Source organism: Phoenix dactylifera, unplaced genomic scaffold (genome assembly GCF_009389715.1).
Source record: "Phoenix dactylifera cultivar Barhee BC4 unplaced genomic scaffold, palm_55x_up_171113_PBpolish2nd_filt_p 001136F, whole genome shotgun sequence".
NCBI classification, from domain to species: Eukaryota; Viridiplantae; Streptophyta; class Magnoliopsida; order Arecales; family Arecaceae; genus Phoenix; species Phoenix dactylifera.
Window position 1 is genome coordinate 109,630 of NW_024068478.1, and position 14,952 is coordinate 124,581.

A 14,952-nucleotide genomic window follows, 5' to 3' on the forward strand; every position below is an offset into this window, starting at 1 on the left:
CCCACTGCCGAAGCATATGGAATTCTATCCATATTCTCTCTTTCTTGTGGTTGTCAGACTATCCCTCTTAGAGAGGTTAATTCCAGGACCCATCGGAAGATAGCCTTTCTTGGAATTAATCATACTGAACCTCTTCAGTATAGTATCAATGTATCTGGATTGAGATAATCCAAGCAATCTTCTAGATCTATCTCTATAGATCTTCATCCCTAAAATGTAAGATGCTTCTCCCTAAAATGGCAAATTGAGATGATAGCCAAACCTTTATTCCTTGTAATGCAGGAATGTCATTTCCGATTAAAAGAATGTCATCCACATACCAAAATAAGAAATATGATAACTGAACCATTTGCCCATTTATAAATGCAAGATTCCTTTTCATTCTTAATAAAGCTATACGATTTGATCACCTTATCAAATCGTATGTTCCAACTTCGTGAAGCTTGCTTTAATCCATAAATGGATTTTTGAAAGCTTGCAAACCTTAGACTCGTCTGCAGATATAAAATCTTCAGGCTGCATCATATACACCTCCTCTTCTAAATCTCCATTTAGAAAAACGGTCTTTACATCCATTTGCCAGATTTCATAATTTAAGTGTGCTGCTATCGCAAGCATAATCTGAATGGATTTAAGCATTGCCACAGAAAAAAATGTCTCATCATAGCCAATACCATAACGATGACGATATCCTTTTGCAACCAGACGGACTTTATAGGTCTCCACCTTTCCGTCTGCGTCCCGTTTTTTTTTTTGAAAATCCACTTACACCCTATGGATTTAATCCCATCGGGTGGGTCAACTAATGTCCATACATTATTGACCTTCACGGATTCCATTTCGGATTGCATGGCTCCAAGCCATGCATCAGAGTCATGCCTCTGCATAGTATCCATATAGGTGATCGGATCCTCATCGTTTTCATCAAGTTCGACAAGATCTCCGTCCCGGATCAAGAAACCATAGTATCTGTCCGGCTGACGTGGTACTCTACCCTGATCGCTTTAATGGTGCATCTAAGATGGGTTCTTGATCCGATCTAATCAAATCCGACTCAATTGGTTTAGTGGATGGTGTCGGGTCTTCTACATGTTGAACTTTCTGACGCAATCAGGGTGGGCTGCAGATTTTTTTCTTCTTGAGGATGGCTGAATCTTTCTTCTCTCTTTTTTTTTTTTCAAGCAATGGCAATGGAGGCTAGGGTTCATTGTGGTGGAAGGAAGGGAGGAAGAAGATGGGTTGCTGGTTGGTGAGATTGGGTTCAAGGAGGGTCAGCCAATGGACCAAAATTAGGCACCAATTTTGTGGGGGCTGAAATTGGCTAGCCCAATTTTTTTAGGCTGAATTGGGTTGTGTGGAGTCCTAATGGCAATAGGACTTAGAGGAGGACGTGGGAAGGAGTCTTGGGCGTGAGGGAGGTGCTGAAATGCTGATGTGGCACTCAAGGAGGGTGCACACAAGAGGTGGAGGCGTGAGAACAAAAGAAGGGATAAGGATAAACTTGAGTTTGTTAGGGAAATCTCATCCAAAACCAACCCAATTTCAAATGGCGTGAAGGGGAGGCGTCCCACCTTCCCTCAGCCCCTTTGGCATCGCACCAGCAAGAGGAGTAGGCCTCTCTTCATGCAAACAAACCATAATTTCGAAATCCAAAAGAAAAACTAACTTCATTCATCATACCCTTCTTTATATAGAAAGAAAGGTTGGCACAGAATTTTTAAATTGGACTCCTAATTACATGAGGACTCAATTCAAAATTTAAATTTTCTAATTGACCAATCAAAGGCCTTGACACCTAAGCCTAGACACCTAGGAATCCATTCCTTATGGCGTGTGGATTGAAACCCATTAAAAGAAATTCAGCCGCATGCCACGAGTTGGAATCTAGGTGGAACTCCTTCTCGGGTACCAACATCAGCATGAAGTTCGGGAGACTCCTCAAATTTCATCTGATCTCCAAATTTCATGTTCTTATAGTCATTGGAAAGCTACGGATGTCTACTTTCCAACAAAATTTGAATTAACTTAATCAGACTTCTGTAGCTTCCAAAATCTTCAAAATACCACATGGTGTTCAATCTATCACGGATTTCAACTGGATTTGAACTCTGAATTTCTTCCACATGTGAGAGATCTTCATGGTTGAACTTCTCCACGTGATGAGTGATGATCTTCACGGCATTAGGAATCCTTCTTAATGGCACTCAATTATAAGGACTCAATCTTAAACACATGGACTCAATCCTCTCACATAAGGACTCAATTTCACTCATACGACTAAACTAAATTCTCCACACATGACCCAATATGACTTGACTCAATCCTTGCATAACATGGACTCTTTTGATGCCACTTGGCATTCAATTGCAAACATAAAGCAGCAAATTGCAAACCCAAAATAAGAACTCAAATAAACCCAAAATAAAAGGACTCAATGTGACCAAAATAAAATAGACTCAATCCAATTAAATGCTAGAAATTACGAACCCAATGTGTTTTCGGGCACTCCCAAGCAAGAATCCAAACTCGACGTACATCCATTATGATTTGGGCTTGTGCTCCTGCATCAATTCCCCCCTTCTGGAAAAAAGACTCGACTCCGTCGAGTTTCACAACTGATAGAGCTTGTGGAAGTTTGGGTTTAGCTGTTGGACTACCTCCGTCTTTAATCATGAGCGATCTGAATTTAGTCGGTCCTCCAATGAAAAACTTCTGAAATTCTCCTCGGTGGGTGGACACTATCTGAACAACTAGGATGTCCTCAATGATGTCCGTCGGGGCTGATCGTCGAAGAAGTGAAGATGGTACAGATGGGATGTCTTCATCTTCAACATAGTGACACTACAAGAATAGTGGTCATTAGCGACGCTTTGTTTGGCCTTTAACGACGCTTTTAAGCGTCGCTAAAAATCATCCCGACGCTTTCGTAAGCGTCGGCAAAGCGTCGGCCTATGCTACAGTGGAGAAAATGATTTCCGACGCTTGCAAAAGCGTCGGAAATTAGCGACGCTTTTTAGCGACGCTTTAAAGCGTCGTTAAATGTCATTTTAACGACGCTTTAAAGCGTCGTTAGAATTATTTTTTTTAAAAAAATTTCGTGATTTTAACGACGCTTTAAAGCGTCGTTAGAATATTATTTTTTTAAAAAAAAATTTCGTGATTTCAACGACGCTTTTAAAGCGTCGTTAGAATATTTTTTTTAAAAAAAAATTTATGGCATTAAATATTATGATTCGGGCATTTATGGCAATGCTAGGAAAATGGTTAATTGCTCAAAACCAACAAAATCCCAACCTATCATCCGTCGTATGAATTTAAAACATTTAAACGATGCATGCCAACATTCACATGAAGTGCAGGGTAACAATTAATGGTCAATGGGTACCTGAGAGATGAAATGATGCTGCACTCCATGAACCAGCTGCTCCTTAGATGGATTGGGATTACTGCTGACCTGAAATTTCCTTCTGATGTTAGTTCTGCAAAGAAATTCATAGCTTCCGGGAAGAGGTGTGGCTAGAATCTGATTGGAAAGTGACTGATGATATAACTCACCAAATTGGAAAGTGTCTGAGGTATGGTTAATTGCTCAAAACAATGCACCAAAAAAGGTGAACACCCACAAGATCAAAGTACAAATCAACCAAACATCTACTTCCAACATCTACCCATACAACAGAGAAACAGCAACATCAAGAAGGTTGTTGAATAAGTGGAGCTTGAGATCTCATCAGAGAATGCCAATGATGCTCCTTGAATTTGTCATAAGAAACCGGTTCTAAGCATAGCTATAGATTTTAAAGGAGTAGCTAGAAAGTTGATAAAACTGAGATAAAAATAAATACCCCATTACATTTTGTACTGAGTTGCGAATACTCTTGCATTTTGTATTGCTGCATATCAACCTTCTGTTTTTCATTTTGCTCTAATAGGTCCAAAATCTACTCAATTTACAAGTGCCACCTCATAGAAATCCCTTGTAAGCATGCAATTGCTACAATATGCATCAAACAGTAGTCATAGATGTATATTAGTTATTATTATATGCAATTGCTACGAGCTATTTCATATACGATTTAGAAAGTAACCCAAAATTTTTAAGTAAAAAAATGCTCAAGAAACAAATTGGGCAACAGCCCAATAGTTTGCACCTCTTCATTTGGGTGAGGCATCATGTTTAAAGCTTGAGAGGTGGTTCCCCCCGGTATGTCATCTGGCTGTTTCTCCATTACTTTTCTCAACTCTTGGTCCCCTTTCCTATTATCAAAAAGAAATTGAACAGAAGAAGCAAAACAAAAGAAAAGCTATCAAGTAGGTCATGGCTAGCTGTTGAATCATAAATATATGCTGTAAGAAAAAAGAAGTATTAGATCTGAAAAGCTAGGAAATCGCAACAGTAAAGATACTTGGATCATAGGACATACTAAGAAAAGAATATAATTTTTATTTTCAACATAGTAGGGAACTAAAAGAACAGTAGCGCACTTACCTGTGTCAGTTTGTTGCATCTGCAATAACAAACGGCACATTCACAAAGCGAGCTAATGTTTTTGCAAGTAATGTCTTTCCTGTCCTTACAGACAACACAAGAATTTATATGTAGGTCAGACCATCAATCAATAAAATCCAGTAGATAATTCCTTTTTAGTTCTCATGGTGATAGATAGGACATAACAAGTGCCAGCATGTTCAGCAAAACCATCACATGATAAAAATGTAACAAATAAAAGGAAAACATTATACCTGAGCCAGTAAGGCCCATCAAGAGCACATTGCTTTTCTCTAACTCTACATTATCATCATCATTTTCAGCCTCAAAATTCCCTGAATCAGCTCCAGATCTGTGTATTTTCAGTAAATTCAGCTCAGCATAACCATCAGAAGACCATCACAAGAACAAGCAAATTTTCGATGCTTATAAATGCAAGTCAACATCTAGATATGCTTAAACTTAAAGAAACCAATATATAAACAATACAAGATCAACTAAGCCATAGCATTATAGCGGAAAACTGAAATAGATATTAAAGGTCACATGAAAACATACACTTCTGTAAAGATGCATGATAGATTCTTTATAGTGGTTGTACACAGCCACAGATAGCACCTGCAATTTTTAAGTGGATTACTAATCATAAAACAAAAATTCTAGAAATAATTAAAAGCATGATAAACAAATAAGACAATTATTATAAGAAAAATAAATTAATTCTCATTATTGGTTTAAAGCGTCGTCATAATTTTTTTTAAAGAAAAAAATATATAAAAATATATTTTCTTACCGCAGGGGAAACCGACCCGGCCTCGTCGCGCCACCGGATGGCGGTCTGGAGCTTGACTGGGTTTCTTTGAGGGAGATGAGGATGGATCGGAAGGAGCCGTAGGGCGTCAGCGAAGCAGAGGAAGTTGTCGGGAGGCGGTCGGTCCAGGGGTGGAGGAGCGGCGGTGGAGGGTGTCCTGGGCCTGGGGGAGCTGGTGAGGTCATCGAGGGAGGCCGTGGAGGAACTCGATCCGGGCGAGGCCGGCGCAGATCCAGTCCGGGGAGCCCGACTCTGGCTCCCGGGCAGGACTGCCAGATCTCGCGAGGGCGCGGATCTCGTCTGAGCAAGGCGAGAAGCCTCGGCGATCTGCTTCACGGTTCAGGCGGGATGGCGCCCTGAGCCTGCGAATCCATGATCCAAATGGATTGCTTTCTAGGTGGAAGCATTGAAGAGACACAGATGCACATTGTCTACAATCTTGATGCCAGTTTTGTCCACACAGAGAGAGAGAGAGGGCATGGGTACTTGGCGGGGGAAGAAGGAGGAGGGATCGGGGGCCTGGCGTGGGCCTAAGAAGGCATGAAAGGCCGAACGCCGGAGAAGAGGGAAGAAGCTCCATCGAACTGTCTATGAAGCATGGGCCGCTCTCTCTCTCTCTCTCGCTTCTTTGGAAGGGGGCGAGCGGCGGCAAGCAGCGGAGAGAGAAGGGGAGGGGGTTTAGAGATTTGTAAGGGAGGGGGTTTGAGGATCGGGAGGGTGGAGGGAGGGGGAGGGGATTTGTAGAGAGGAGGGGGGAGGGGGCGAGCGGCGGAGAGAGAAGAGGAGGGGGAGGGGGCGAGCGGCCGGAGAGAGAAGAGGAGGGGGGAGGGGATTTGTAGAGAGGAGGGGGCGAGCGGCAGAGGGAGAAGGGGAGGGGATTTGTAGAGAGGAGGGGGCGAGCGGCGGAGAGAGAAGGGGAGGGGATTGTAGAGAGGAGGGGGAGGGGGCGAGCGGCGGAGAGAGAAGGGGAGGGGGGCGGCTGTGGGTTGGGATCGGGAGGGATTTGCAGCGAGGAGGGGGGAGGGGGGATATGGCCTCCGACGACGCTTTCTAAAGCGTCGTTGGAAGGAAGAAAAAAGAAAAAAAAAAAAGGAGATGCTTTTGGTTGGAAAGTTTTCGGCTTACGCGACGCTTAAAAGCGTCGGCGTAATCTTATAATTTTTGCGACGCTTATAAGCGTCGTTAAATTACCGACGCTTTTACTTAGCGTCGGCAGGGAAAAGTCGCGAAAAGTACTTTTTACTGTAGTGTGAGCATCATAGGGCTGCAACTCTTCAACATAGAAGATGGGGCTAACCTGCAAATCATCTGGTAACTCGAGCACAAAGGCCTTGGGTCCATCCAACTTCAGCACCTTGAAGAATTCAACTTGGCAAGGTTGAAGCTTCTGAAAATTTCTGCATTCAACACTCAACCACATCAACACAAAGTTTGCTTCCTTGCGCAGGGTCGGCAAATAGAACTTATCCTCCACCATGGTGGACTGTTTTGACGTAGCCAAAGTGACCACCAAGGTCTCCGCCATGGACCTTTCGAACAATATGATCACCAAGTGAGGTTCCGGGACACATAAAAGAGTAATCATGGGTCAAAAATTCTGAATGCTGCCACTGATCCACTACTGAAACTTCTGCATATATGGGCTGAAAATATACTTCAGAGGGGTACAAAAAATTTTAGATTGGCAAACCCCATTACCTCAACATTCAAAAGAGTTAGAACATATGATTTTGACTGGAGGGAATCAGCAATAAAATCTTCTGGCATGCGGCCATGCTTCAGGACTTGGCGGTGAAGCTCCTCATGTTCTCTAGGATTCAGCCGGTATGCAGGAAGATTCGGTAAACTTGACCGGGCACCAAATCTATGGAATGTTGGATGTCCCTCATCGGTGGAAGCTCCTTGGGAAGGTCCTCAGGGGTACATCAGAGAAATCATCCAATATAGACTTGAAATCAGGAGGAACAACTTCTGAAATTTCAGCCCCAACTTCCCTAGCCATTAGTGCATACATGACCCCCATCTCTCGGCTACAAGCTTCAAACTTTCTCATGGTCAAAACCCATTGGATTATCAGATTTTCAGAGGTAAAATCAGTGATCCTAAGGGGCTTTAACACAACTCTTTTGTTGGTACAATATAGAGAATAACATTGGATCGACCATCATACTCGACACTACGATATACAACCAAGGTCTTCCTAGAAGAAGATGGCACGCTTTCATGGGCAGAACATCGCACCATACTTCATCTCGGAGGTCCTTACCAAGTGAAAAACTGATCAAGCATCTTTGTTTAACAGGGATGGAGGAGTCTTCGATCCAACTTATCCGATACGGCTTTGGATGCGGTACCGGTTTCAGATTCAGCTTTTTCAGCACTTCTTCGGAAATGATATTCATGCAGCTTCCATTGTCAATGATGAGGTTTAGAGACTTGTTGGCATGCTCGACGCGAGTGTGGAAGATATTGGTGCGCCTCCATCTTCCTCCACGTTCTCCTCCAGCTTGCAACCCGTAAGAACCCGCCGCACGACGCACACAGGTAGATCTGAAGCTTCTACTCCACCCCAGGGGCTTCTTCATCATGTTCTTCGTTTCCTTCATTTCCCTCTTCATCAGGGGCTGAGAGGGAGGAGTGACTTCAGAGGGCCCTATGATCTCATCCACCTCGCATACCAATGCAAATCGTTGGTCTCGGGTAGGACAAACAACGGCGAAATGGCCTCGCCCGCCGCACTTGTAGCATTCAATAGGATTCTTCCCTTGCGGTGTGGATTGTGGCTAGGACCTTTACCCTTTTCATTAGCCCTTGGAGCACCCCTTTCCTGATATGTGCTTCTATTTACAGAGGTTTCAGATCTGAAAGCAGGGGCGTTACTCGAGGAAATGGGAACTCCTCGGTTGGTGCTGCGCTCGGGAAATCGTCGTACAACTGGTGCTTGCGCAGGGCGTCTTTGTCGTAGCTGCGATTCAACTCGAATGGCGAGTTGGTATGCCTCCTCTAGGCTGAAGATGCGCGTTGTCATTAGCTCCCTCTTGATGTCATCCCTCAGCCCGGATCGGTACCGAGTTAGGGACTGTCGATCCGTCTCCGTGAGGTTGCTGCGGATCATCAACTCATGGAATCGGGCCGTATACTCCTTACGGAAGAGCTTCCTTGACGAAGTTTCTGAAGTTCTTCGAAGAGTGTCTCCTCATAATCAAGGGAAGATACTTTTCCTTCAAACGAAGTTTCATCTCCTCCAATCATTGATAGGGGGCTGTCGGAGTCGATGAAGCTTTCTCTTCAACGCTATGCCACCATATGCGTGCTTGGCCCTTGAGCTTCATCTTCACGAATCGCACCTTGGTTTCATTGGGCATGCTGAACCATTCGAAGTAGTCTTCGAGAGACATCAACCAATCCTGGAAGTAGGTTGGGTCCATGCTTCCGCTGTAATCAGCAACTTCTACACGAACCCGCTTCATGACATCGTCGAGATCATGGCGCTCCCGCTGATTTTGATGAACATAGGGGTTCCTGAAATTATTCCCCATACGAGGAATGTTTGGAGGGGGCATCCGCTGATCCCTAGGTGGCCTTTGGGGTGATAGACCCTGGGAGGAGAATGCTTCAACATCGGGGTCTCCTCCAAATGGCACTTCTGAATTTTCAGGTTGCGCGGGGACAGCATGTTCATCTTCAAGATTGTTTGGCTCGGGGAAGAGACGATCCCAAACAACTTCCACCTTCTGATTCAAGGCCGCCACTTGCCGGATGAGCTCGGCCATCATCTCAGCACGTTGTCGTTCATTGTTGTAGGGGCGACCACTTCTGGTACTCATGGAGACAAGGATTCGCTCTGATACCAATTGACGCAATCGGGGTGGGCTGCAGATTTTTTTCTTCTTGAGGATGGCTGAATCTTTCTTCTTTTTTTTTTTTTTTCAAGCAATGGCAATGGAGGCTAGGTTCTTTGTGGTGGAAGGAAGGAGGAAGAAGATGGGTTGCTGGTTGGTGAGATTGGGTTCAAGGAGGGTCAGCCAATGGACCAAAATTAGGCACCAATTTTGTGGGGGCTGAAATTGGCTAGCCCAATTTTTTTAGGCTGAATTGGGTTGTGTGGAGTCCTAATGGCAATAGGACTTAGAGGAGGACGTGGGAAGGAGTCTTGGGCGTGAGGGAGGTGCTGAAATGCTGATGTGGCACTCAAGGAGGGTGCACACAAGAGGTGGAGGCGTGAGAACAAAAGAAGGGATAAGGATAAACTTGAGTTTGTTAGGGAAATCTCATCCAAAACCAACCCAATTTCAAATGGCGTGAAGGGGAGGCGTCCCACCTTCCCTCAGCCCCTTTGGCATCGCACCAGCAAGAGGAGTAGCCTCTCTTCATGCAAACAAACCATAATTTCAAAATCCAAAAGAAAACTAACTTCATTCATCATACCCTTCTTTATATAGAAAGAAAGGTTGGCACAGAATTTTAAATTGGACTCCTAATTACATGAGGACTCAATTCAAAATTTAAATTTTCTAATTGACCAATCAAAGGCCTTGACACCTAAGCCTAGACACCTAGGAATCCATTCCTTAGGCGTGTGGATTGAAACCCATCAAAAGAAATTCAGCCGCATGCCACGAGTTGGAATCTAGGTGGAACTCCTTCTCGGGTACCAACATCAGCATGAAGTTCGGGAGACTCCTCAAATTTTATCTGATCTCCAAATTTCATGTTCTTATAGTCATTGGAAAGCTACGGATTCTACTTTCCAACAAAATTTGAATCAACTTAATCAGACTTCTGTAGCTTCCAAAATCTTCAAAATACACATAGTGTTCAATCTGTCACGGATTTCAACTGGATTTGAACTCTGAATTTCTTCCACATGTGAGAGATCTCATGGTTAAACTTCTCCACATGATGAGTGATGATCTTCACGGCATTAGGAATCCTTCTTAATGGCACTCAATTATAAGGACTCAATCTTAAAACACATGGACTCAATCCTCTCACATAAGGACTCAATTTCACTCATACGACTAAACTAAATCTCCACACATGACCCAATATGACTTGACTCAATCCTTGCATAACATGGACTCTTTTGATGCCACTTGGCATTCAATTGCAAACATAAAGCAGCAAATTGGCAAACCCAAAATAAGAACTCAAATAAACCCAAAATAAAAGGACTCAATGTGACAAAAATAAAATAGACTCAATCCAATTAAATGCTAGAAATTACGAACCCAATGTGTTTTCGGGCACTCCCAAGCAAGAATCCAAACTCGACGTACATCCATTATGATTTGGGCTTGTGCTCCTGCATCAATTCCCCCCTTCTGGAAAAAAGACTCGACTCCGTCGAGTTTCACAACTGATAGAGCTTGTGGAAGTTTGGGTTTAGCTGTTGGACTTCCTCCGTCTTTAATCATGAGCGATCTGAATTTAGTCGGTCCTCCAATGAAAAACTTCTGAAATTCTCCTCGGTGGGTGGACACTATCTGAACAACTAGGATGTCCTCAATGATGTCCGTCGGGCTGATCGTCGAAGAAGTGAAGATGGTACAGATGGGATGTCTTCATCTTCAACATAGTGAGCATCATAGGGCTGCAACTCTTCAACATAGAAGATGGGGCTAACCTGCAAATCATCTGGTAACTCGAGCACAAAGGCCTTGGGTCCCATCCACTTCAGCACCTTGAAGAATTCAACTTGGCAAGGTTGAAGCTTCTGAAAATTTCTGCATTCAACACTCAACCACATCAACACAAAGTTTGCTTCCTTGCGCAGGGTCGGCAAATAGAACTTATCCTCCACCATGGTGACTGTTTTGACGTAGCCAAAGTGACCACCAAGGTCTCCGCCATGGACCTTTCGAACAATATGATCACCAAGTGAGGTCTCCGGGACACATAAAAGAAAGCAATCATGGGTCAAAAATTCTGAATGCTGCCACTGATCCACTACTGAAACTTCTGCATATATGGGCTGAAAATATACTTCAGAGGGGTACAAAAATTTTAGATTGGCAAACCCCATTACCTCAACATTCAAAAGAGTTAGAACATATGAATTTTGACTGAGGGAATCAGCAATAAAATCTTCTGCATGCGGCCCATGCTTCAGGACTTGGCGGTGAAGCTCCTCATGTTCTCTAGGATTCAGCCGGTATGCAGGAAGATTCGGTAAACTTGAACCGGGCACCAAATCTATGGAATGTTGGATGTCCCTCATCGGTGGAAGCTCCTTGGGAAGGTCCTCAGGGGTTACATCAGAGAAATCATCCAATATAGACTTGAAATCAGGAGGAACAACTTCTGAAATTTCAGCCCCAACTTCCCTAGCCATTAGTGCATACATGACCCCATCTCTCGGCTACAAGCTTCAAACTTTCTCATGGTTAAAACCCGTTGGATTATCAGATTTTCAGAGGTAAAATCAGTGATCCTAAGGGGCTTTAACACAACTCTTTTGTTGGCACAATATAGAGAATAACAATTGGATCGACCATCATACTCGACACTACGATCATACAACCAAGGTCTTCCTAGAAGAAGATGGCACGCTTTCATGGGCAGAACATCGCACCATACTTCATCTCGGAGGTCCTTACCAAGTGAAAAACTGATCAAGCATCTTTGTTTAACAGGGATGGAGGAGTCTTCGATCCAACTTATCCGATACGGCTTTGGATGCGGTACCGATTTCAGATTCAGCTTTTCAGCACTTCTTCGGAAATGATATTCATGCAGCTTCCATTGTCAATGATGAGGTTTAGAGACTTGTTGGCATGCTCGACGCGAGTGTGGAAGATATTGGTGCGCCTCCAATCTTCCTCCACGTTCTCCTCCAGCTTGCAACCCGTAAGAACCCGCCGCACGACGCACACAGGTAGATCTGAAGCTTCTAACTCCACCCCAGGGGCTTCTTCATCATGTTCTTCGTTTCCTTCATTTCCCTCTTCATCAGCGGGCTGAGAGGGAGGAGTGACTTCAGAGGGCCCTATGATCTCATCCTCCTCGCATACCAATGCAAATCGTTGGTCTCGGGTAGGACAAACAACGGCGAAATGGCCTCGCCCGCCGCACTTGTAGCATTCAACAGGATTCTTCCCTTGCGGTGTGGATTGTGGCATAGGACCTTTACCCTTTTCATTAGCCCTTGGAGCACCCCTTTCATGATATGTGCTTCTATTTACAGAGGTTTCAGATCTGAAAGCAGGGGCGTTACCTCGAGGAAATGGAACTCCTCGGTTGGTGCTGCGCTCGGAAATCGTCGTACAACTGGTGCTTGCGCAGGGCGTCTTTGTCGTAGCTGCGATTCAACTCGAATGGCGAGTTGGTATGCCTCCTCTAGGCTGAAGATGTGCGTTGTCATTAGCTCCCTCTTGATGTCATCCCTCAGCCCGGATCGGTACCGAGTTAGGGACTGTCGATCCGTCTCCGTGAGGTTGCTGCGGATCATCAACTCATGGAATCGGGCCGTATACTCCTCTACGGAAGAGCTTCCTTGACGAAGTTTCAGAAGTTCTTCGAAGAGTGTCTCCTCATAATCAAGGGGAAGATACTTTTCCTTCAAACGAAGTTTCATCTCCTCCCAATCATTGATAGGGGGATGTCGGAGTCGATGAAGCTTCTCTTCAACGCTATGCCACCATATGCGTGCTTGGCCCTTGAGCTTCATCTTCACGAATCGCACCTTGGTTTCATTGGGCATGCTGAACCATTCGAAGTAGTCTTCGAGAGACATCAACCAATCCTGGAAGTAGGTTGGGTCCATGCTTCCGCTGTAATCAGCAACTTCTACACGAACCCGCTTCATGACATCGTCGAGATCATGGCGCTCCCGCTGATTTTGATGAACATAGGGGTTCCTGAAATTATTCCCCATACGAGGAATGTTTGGAGGGGGCATCCGCTGATCCCTAGGTGGCCTTTGGGGTGATAGACCCCTGGGAGAGAATGCTTCAACATCGGGGTCTCCTCCAAATGGCACTTCTGAATTTTCAGGTTGCGCGGGGACAGCATGTTCATCTTCAAGATTGTTTGGCTCGGGGAAGAGACGATCCCAAACAACTTCCACCTTCTGATTCAAGGCCGCCACTTGCCGGATGAGCTCGGCCATCATCTCAGTACGTTGTCGTTCATTGTTGTAGGGCGAACACTTCTGGTACTCATGGCGACAAGGATTCGCTCTGATACCAATTGACGCAATCGGGGTGGGCTGCAGATTTTTTTCTTCTTGAGGATGGCTGAATCTTTCTTCTCTTTTTTTTTTTTTTCAAGCAATGGCAATGGAGGCTAGGGTTCTTTGTGGTGGAAGGAAGGAGGAAGAAGATGGGTTGCTGGTTGGTGAGATTGGGTTCAAGGAGGGTCAGCCAATGGACCAAAATTAGGCACCAATTTTGTGGGGGCTGAAATTGGTTAGCCCAATTTTTTAGGCTGAATTGGGTTGTGTGGAGTCCTAATGGCAATAGGACTCAGAGGAGGACGTGGGAAGGAGTCTTGGGCGTGAGGGAGGTGCTGAAATGCTGATGTGGCACTCAAGGAGGGTGCACACAAGAGGTGGAGGCGTGAGAACAAAAGAAGGGATAAGGATAAACTTGAGTTTGTTAGGGAAATCTCATCCAAAACCAACCCAATTTCAAATGGCGTGAAGGGGAGGCGTCCCACCTTCCCTCAGCCCCTTTGGCATCGTACCAGCAAGAGGAGTAGCCTCTCTTCATGCAAACAAACCATAATTTCGAAATCCAAAAGAAAAACTAACTTCATTCATCATACCCTCTTTATATAGAAAGAAAGGTTGGCACAGAATTTTAAATTGGACTCCTAATTACATGAGGACTCAATTCAAAATTTAAATTTTCTAATTGACCAATCAAAGGCCTTGACACCTAAGCCTAGACACCTAGGAATCCATTCCTTATGGCGTGTGGATTGAAACCCATTAAAAGAAATTCAGCCGCATGCCACGAGTTGGAATCTAGGTGGAACTCCTTCTCGGGTACCAACATCAGCATGAAGTTCGGGAGACTCCTCAAATTTCATCTGATCTCCAAATTTTATGTTCTTATAGTCATTGGAAAGCTACGGATGTCTACTTTCCAACAAAATTTGAATCAACTTAATCAGACTTCTGTAGCTTCCAAAATCTTCAAAATACCACATGGTGTTCAATCTGTCACGGATTACAACTGGATTTGAACTCTGAATTTCTTCCACATGTGAGAGATCTTCATGGTTGAACTTCTCCACGTGATGAGTGATGATCTTCACGGCATTAGGAATCCTTCTTAATGGCACTCAATTATAAGGACTCAATCTTAAACACATGGACTCAATCCTCTCACATAAGGACTCAATTTCACTCATACGACTAAACTAAATTCTCCACACATGACCCAATATGACTTGACTCAATCCTTGCATAACATGGACTCTTTTGATGCCACTTGGCATTCAATTGCAAACATAAAGCAGCAAATTGCAAACCCAAAATAAGAACTCAAATAAACCCAAAATAAAAGGACTCAATGTGACCAAAATAAAATAGACTCAATCCAATTAAATGCTAGAAATTACGAACCCAATGTGTTTTCGGGCACTCCCAAGCAAGAATCCAAACTCGACGTACATCCATTATGATTGGGCTTGTGCTCCTGCATCA

At 44.2% G+C, this 14,952-nt stretch overlaps 1 long non-coding RNA gene across 1 annotated transcript; it reads right to left on the minus strand.

Moving 5' to 3' along the window:
- Positions 1-3,385: 3,385 nt before the first annotated feature.
- Positions 3,386-4,432, minus strand: LOC120108030. Its single transcript, XR_005509565.1, has 2 exons — positions 4,152-4,432; positions 3,386-3,454 (listed from the first exon to the last, which is right to left on the minus strand). It is a non-coding gene; the product is annotated as an uncharacterized LOC120108030 (long non-coding RNA).
- Between the last annotated feature and the right edge of the window lie 10,520 nt (positions 4,433-14,952).